A 7,949-nucleotide genomic window follows, 5' to 3' on the forward strand; every position below is an offset into this window, starting at 1 on the left:
TCTCACCGTCCTCTCCCCTGCTGGCGCTGTGTCAGACGATGCACTGAGGCCAAGAAGAGCATGTTGCACACAGGGGTAGGCAAAGTGTGAGGGCCTGAGCAGCAGGTCTCTGATCTTAGCCCACTCCGGGTTAGGAACTATGGCTGGAGAAGAGGTACCCCAAATTCAAAGTCTGAGGTGGGTCAGGTTCGGGGGTGCTGTGGTCTAAGACACCCCTTTCAGTCCACATTTGTTCAGCCCCTGCGGAAAGCCAAGCCCACGCTGTGGTCCCCAGCCCCGGGTGAGTGTGTGTGGGGCTCAGAAGTCAGGGCCCTTGAGTGGGAACCCCACTCCACCACTCACCAAGGGATCTGGAGCAAGTTCCCTCACTGCTCTTTACTTCATTTGCTGTGAAGCTGGGATGACAAGGTACTGAGTACACGTTCGGTTATGAGAAAATCTCACGGAGCCCTTCGCACAGCGCCGGCCGCTGGCAGCCCTTAATCCAAGTCAGCTGCCAAAGTGTGAAAGGAAACCAGAGTGAAGTCACGAAGTTCTCAATTACAAACAGGCCCACCAGGGTGGTGAAGGAGAAGCGCCGGGTGCCCATGGAGGGTACAGGGACCCAGCAGAGATAGGCGTCAGGACAGGGGCCCATCGGAGATAGGGGTCAGGTCAGGGGGCCCAGTGGAGGCAGGGGTCAGGTCAAGGGGCCCAGCGGAGACTGGGGTCAAGTCAGGTCAGGTCCTTAGGAAAGGTGTTTACACATAAACTGGGTAGTGGGAGCAGAGAGAGGGAGGGGGAAGAGACTGCGAGACCTAAGGGGCAACAAAGGTAGGATCCTGAGCTGCAGAACTGAATATTTTTTTCCTGTTTTAGTATACGTGGGGATATTATTTTTAATTCAGCTCCCTTCTCTCCCATTTCAAAAGGCCCCTTCATCCCCACGGTTCAGCGGTGCTGTCAGGCAGAGTCTAGACTCACTGGGAACCATGAACTGGGAACCACGTGCGGGGAAAAGGGAAATGGTCTTGTTCTGCTCTGACCTCGGCAAGGGCCAACCCCACAGAGGAGTCAGAGCCCCCACAGCTTATGTCCCCACCTGGCCACCTCGATGTGACTTTCTGTCATTACTCTAATTTCAGGTTCTCTCTGCTTAAAACCTTCCGATGGCTTCCCCTCCCCTCAGAATGCATCCACAGACCCTGCCATGGAGCTCCTGGCCCCCTGGCCAGCCCTCTGCCTCTGCTCCCTCCCCTCCGGCCAGAGGGCCTCTGCCCTTCATCTGGGCTGGTTGTTCCCTCTGCTTATGAAACCAAGCTCCAGCTCGAAGAGGTTAAAAAATCTTCCCTGGGCTAGAAGAAGAGAGCAAACCTTTGAGATAAGCTTTGCTACTGCAGCTGTGCATAGTCAGCATAATCAACTGTTGTTTAAAACCGACCATGACTTTCTGTCCCTCCTTCCTATGTGAGTGAGCTGTCTTTCCCAGGAAATCAAGGTCAAGATGTCAAGATTCAGCCTCACAAGGCCAAATGCAGGCTAAAGATGAAAACTAACCAGAAAAGTCCAGACAGTCAAGGGAAAGAAATTCAATCTTCAAGGCCAAATACAGGCTGGTGGGAAGGTGCCAGCCAGCACGGCCACATGCTCCCTCTCCCCTGCCTAAACCCCAGCACATGCTCCCCTCAAAACCTTTAAAACCCCTTACCTCCCACCTTTCGGGGAGATGGGAGGAATTTGAGACCTCTTGTGTCTCAGCTGACATCACTCGAAATAAAAACCCTTTTTTTTAATTCCAGTTTTTATTTGGCCCCTCTTGGTGGGTAAAGAACCTGTGTTTGTGTCCATAACACATAGACTGTGCTTCCGGTCTGCGTGGCTCCCCGCCTTGCCTGACTGTCCTCTGCTCAGGGTGGCCGGGCCAGTGCGGCCTTCCCTCACTCCTGTCTGCAGCAGCATCTTCGGCAGCCTGTTCCCACACCGTGCTTTGTCTCAGCAGCAGAGACGGGCACCTGGCCAAATGGTCAGGTGTCTGCTCACCGTCCACCTCCCACACAGACACCAGGACAACAGCTCTATGAGAAGAACTTGTCTGGTCCACAGCAATGTCTCCAGAATTTAGCACAGGGCCTGGCAAAGAGCACATGCCCAGTAAATATTTGTGGACTAGATGAATTATCTATACAACCATTCCATTTGGTTCATCTTTATGTCCGTTTTACTCCTTTTGCAGCAGGTTATAAGTGTGTGTGTGTGCACGTGCGTGTGTGTGGGGAGAGAGAGAGAGGATATGTCTGTTTCTATGATTCCAGAAAATTTGAAAACTTCTGCAGAATTGCAGAACTTCTTGTAGGCCAGAACTTGCAGTCAATAAAATATATGGAATAAATGGAATAGAGGTGTGGGGTTATACTCAGATGACAAAAAAGCCAGACAAGTTGCAAAAAGAAAAAAGCAACGCAGCTCTTTTATTTTTTGAAAGAACTAGCCTCCATGTCCTGTGACAGCTTCCCAAATCCAGCGAACTGATTTTACCCCACAATTCTGCCTGTGTGGTGCTGTCTGCAGAACTGTTCGTTGCCACCGTTTCCACGTGCTCATGCGGGCTAGCATGGAACCAGACGTGACTCGCTCTCCAGGCCAGCAGTGACGCTCCTCCACTCCCGCAGGACCCCTGCTTGATTCCTGTGTGAATGTGCGGAAGTGTGGCCACGGCATCACAACCTCCTATGTTCTTCCTTCAGGAATTGGCAAATTTCTCTCACTGACCTTCCCAGCTCCCTGGTGAGGCAGGTATTTTCCTTTCTTTCCAAGTGAGGAAACTGAGGCACAGGAAAGTCAGAAGTTGTTTTTTTAGGTAAACTCTGAACCAAAGAGGTACATTTTGGGATAAAATAGAGTAGGAACTCAGAACACAAACAAAACATTGAGGACGGCAGGCTGGGCCTTGTGGAGCTGGGGAATGGGGTGGGTGCAACTCAGAGGCTAAGCAGTCAGCCAAGAGCTGGGACCGGGGCCTGGAGCCTCAAGCAGGACACCCTGTGGAGTCTGCACCTGCTGAGGGAAGGACAGGGGTGGGGAGAAGGTGGGCGCCCTCTGTGGTATTAACGTGGAGCCCCTGCCTTGGGGAGTATGGGATGTTTAAATGGGTTCACGTAGAGTCCAGAGACCCAAGGAACCAAAGGGACTTAGTGCTCCGGGTTTGCCCAGGCATCCTAGGGGATGAGAAATGGCATCCTGCAGGCCTTTGAGACCAGCATGGGGACCCCATGGCGATGGGGGACTCAGCTCAGAGAAGCGTATTTTGAGGGATTTGAACTCAGGTTTCACCTCCTCCAGAGTCCAGGTTTTTTCCACTGTGGTCTGGCGTCTCAAGTTCCTACACAAAAAAGGGACCTGAAACCTTCCACTTGTCTTGAAAATACGTCAGGCTTTAGCTTTGAGGAGCCGGCAGCCACCTCAGAAACAGCCTTAGGTGCAGCTAGAAATACACTCCAGTAAGTTACTTATGCTGGTTACTCATCATGCTACAGTAAAATAGTGCAGAAAGTCATTATTTTACAAGGCAAAAGGCATTCTCCTCACTCTGAGGTCCTTGAGGAGTTTTTAATTCTGTGAGGAGCTCAGTGAACATCTTGTTGGGCTGACATCACACCTAAGCAATTGTCCGGCCATCTTTTACTTTGTTCGTGAACAGTACTTTAATACCGTCTGTCTCTCTGCCTTTCAACTCCCAGAAAGCAAAGCAATGAGAGAGGGGATTTCCAAATTGCTCACGGTTGCGACAGACAGCATCTTTTTCTTCCCTGGAAATCATGAAAATTCAAGGGTGAGAACTAAAGTTAAAAAGCTTTTCCACTTGACGTGTTGTTTTTAATTCTCTCTTTAAAAACATTTGGATCAGAAAAAATAATCTAAATTGCAGAACTGTTAGAGAAAAGTATAAGGAAAATATTCGATTTCAGAGCCAAAGGGGCAGGCAGCCTACAGGATACATTTCAGATAAAACTCCTAGTGTAAATACTTGCACTGATATAAAAGAAAGAATAAAACAAACGAAATAAATATCTGGCTCAAGAAGTTTTTCTAAAAATAGAACAATAAATTAAATAGAAAGAAGACAGAAGAAAGGAATTTTAAAAGGAGATATGAATGAGACATGAAATTTTTTAAAGTTATTTTCTTGAGGTCATCTTGCCTTATAACATTGTGTAATTTCATGTGTACATTATTGTATTTCAGTTTCTGCGTAGACTGCATCGTGTTCACCATCAATAGTCTAGTTTTTATCTGTCATCATACATATGTGCCCCTTTACCCTTGAAATTTTCTTAAGTAGAATATATAACTAATTATAAAATATGGTTCCTTGAAAAAAAGTTCAAAGATAAATTACTAGCTAACTTAACTAAAAATAAAATAACAAGGGAGAAAATATCGTTACTCAAAATAGGAAATTGTAACAGGGAAACCACACAAAGAGGGAAAATTGACCCACCGAGAGGGGATTACTTGCTCAACTCTATGTAAATAAACTGAAAAGCATGAATGAAATGGACACTCTTCTAAGGAAAATATAATTCGTAAGAAATGAACCTAGAGGAGACAGAAAATCTAAACAGACTAATGATCATAGGAGAATTATTAGAAAATTGCCAAAGAAATGCCACCCCCACTACCCGCCACGCCCCACCCAGATGATTTCTCAGGGAAATCTCTCCAACCCTCCAGAGGCAGAAACTCCCAGTGATACAGATGGGCTTGTCCCACTGGAGTCTGCAGCGGTGCCATGTGAGGTAGCCTGTGTGGCCGACCTCAGGGGTCAGCAAATCTCAGCCCTCTCCACCAGGACTCCCACTCCAGACCATAGAAGCAGCAGAGCCTCTTCCTGTTCTTCCAGCTTAAATCTTGTAAGTCCTGGCCCGCTGCTAATCTCACATCCCTCTTCACTGATTCACTAGAGAGGCAGTAAGTGCTCACCACGTGCCGGGCACCCTCCTAAGTGAAGCAGTGACCAGACGGACAACATCCCTGACCTCACAGAGCCCGAGTTCTAGCAGGGCGATAGACAGCAGGAACAAAATAGAATGTGGTCCATGAAATGATGATAAGTGTTGTGGAGAAAAATTAATCAGATGAAGGGGTGGGGAGAAGGGCTGCCAGGCTGGGTGGTCACAGAGGAATTCACAACAAGATAACATCTGAGGGAGACATGAGGAGGAGAGGTGAGCCTGGACATCTGGGGAGGAACACGGGGGCAGAGAGGTGGCTGGTAAAAGGTACCATTGTGGGGTGTGCCCAGCACGTTTGAGTAGCAGCGAAAAGGCCTTCAGGCCACAGCAGCCCGGTTAGGAGGAGAGCTGCAGAGATGAGTTTAGAGGGAAGAGGGCCAGATCATGTAGAGCCTCATAGGTGACCATAAAAATTTTGACTTTCATTCTGAGAGAGACGGGAAGACATTGGAGGGTTCTGAGCAAAGCTCTGATCTGATGTGTAAAGGGAACACTCAGCCTCATGCCGAGGACAGCAGCAGAGGCAGGGAGAATGGAACAGAGGCTGTGGCCACAACCAGGCAAGAGATGATGGTGGCAGGGACCCAAGGGGTTGCAGTGGAGCGGGTGACAACTGGTTGGATTCTGGTTGTGCCATGAAAATCTTTCCAGAGTCAAAACAGCGTAGAGGCGTATGCTGGTGCGTGGGCACGATGATGAATCAAATCCAGTAGGGTTTTCCAGGTCAGTGAAAGACCTTGGTCAAGAGCAGTCAAAGCAAAATCAATAGCATCTTTTGTCCAGAACAATATTGTAACTGAGCAAAAAGGGGCTCGTCCTGCTGGCCCCAATCCAGCGCCAATCAACTGCAAATAAGCCATTAGTTGAGAAAGGAAAATTTATACAATTAGCTAGCACAATCAGAAGACGGTAGACTAGTGTCCTAAAGAACCATCTTAGAACCTTGAGGTGGTTAGGTAGGGGAAATGGGCAGGGAAGGAGGGGGTTGGGAGATGTTGACCATCCAGTGTGACAAACTTCAAGGCGCCTCATTCTCTCTTTCTTCTGTCATTTGTGACGGGCACCAATGCAGAGTTCTTCTCTCTGGAGGTCATCATGTTCCTGGGGGACTCAAAACACAGTTATCCTTATCACAGCTGGGAGATACACGTAAATAAGAGTGATAGAGCTAGCAGATCGTGTATTTTGTAAAAGCGAGAGGTGCTTAATCATCTGGGCTACATGCAGGCCAGAGTGCATTCTCAGAGACTGGTGAGTCAGGACCACAGTTACAGTATTGCCTCCTTTCCCTAAGATGGGTTCCCTCATGCTAACCTAAGATCTAGCTGTTACAATACTAGTGAAGAGCAGAAAAAGTTATCCTAATGGAGACCTAAGTCCGATGAAGGGAGATTTTAAATAATGTGTCAGTGTTCATAGTCCAAAAATTCATCAAAATTAAACTTGATCAGATTGGTCATTGTGCTTATTGCCTGTATTTGAACAATGAAGTTCCTTTTTTTCTGAATTCAAGCCCAGAAACTATTTTGAAATGTATGTCAATTATTTCCAGAATGCAGAACTGCTTAAAGGTCATGGGTATTGCTCAGCGGAGTTATTGAGGGTCCCTGGGATGAGAAAGAACAAATAGTTTCCCAGCTGTTGGTAGTACACGCACATGGTTCTCTGTAGGGCTGAGTGGGGGAGGGTGGTGCTCATGTTATAATTCATTATGGAACCTTAAAAAGACGTCCTGCTGCTTACCACATCAGAGAATGAGTGAAAGGGCCTGGAGCAGAAACCCAGCCAGTTGACCCCATGAAAAACCCCACTGGAGCAGTCCAGAACACCAGCTTAGGAGAATAAGAGCATGTGGCCCTTCACTACCTACTAAGTCCTGTGGAAGAGAATGATGTTGACCCACGAGGCCTGGCCCTGCCCTCTTGTTCATCACTGCACGCCTTGCCCGGTGCCTGTTTATTCACTTGAGTGAATAAACAATTACAGGAATGAGTGGCTGGATCTTCTCTGACATCATCCTATCCCATTATGAAATGAATATTACAAATAAAGAACAGTGCACAGTGATTTCATAGCCCACCTGGCCCTGAGGTCTGCCAGGCCTGATGTCACCCCTCACTTTGTCACTAGAGTGCCGTCAGGTTCTCTCACCCTCTCTGTGTCTCGGTTTCTCATCTGTAATATCAGGATAATAATGCCCACCTCCTGGGCCTGTTGTGAGCGTTAACTAAGATAACTTGTGGGAAGAATTTCACATGGTGTGCCATAATTATTAGATCTTATTATCAACACTAAAATGGCGTTAAAATTACCAAAAGGAGTTTTATAAAGATGGCACCTTGTAGATAAACTTTTAAAACCTTTTTTTTTATGAAAAATTTTAAATATGTACAAAAGTAGAGAGTATAAAGAACCTTCATGTGCCCAATACCTATTTTCAACAATTATCAGCTCATGGCCAGCCACCTTCCTCCCCAAACCCAGGGATTATTTTGAAGCAAATCCCAGACATCATGTCATGTCACTTGTAATACTTCAATGTGTATCTCTAAAAAATAATAACACAAATCCCATATCACACTTAAAAATAATTAACGATGATTCCTTGATTAGATGAATTGTTGGTCTGCTGAAAGCCACAAGGAAAAAGGAAGAAGAGAATCAAGAGAATCTGCCAGCCTAAGGCTGGAGCTTAGGCCAGTTCTCTCCAGACCCAACACAATGGAGGCATCCATTGTCCCTGCCAAGGCGGACGCTTCCTGCTGAGGGTTGGCGGGTGGGAGGACAGGGGAAGGTAGAGAATGAGTTTGAAGCCAGCATTTCACGGCTGAAGCAAAGTAAAACAAGGGTCTCTATTATCTGTAATTTTCTTACTTCCCAAAGCAAATGTCATGTCATTTGAAGCAATTCTGTACAAATTCTTCTTCTTCCAAATTGGTGGGATTTTAGGATGTAACT

Source organism: Diceros bicornis, chromosome 23 (genome assembly GCF_020826845.1).
Source record: "Diceros bicornis minor isolate mBicDic1 chromosome 23, mDicBic1.mat.cur, whole genome shotgun sequence".
NCBI lineage: Eukaryota > Metazoa > Chordata > Mammalia > Perissodactyla > Rhinocerotidae > Diceros > Diceros bicornis.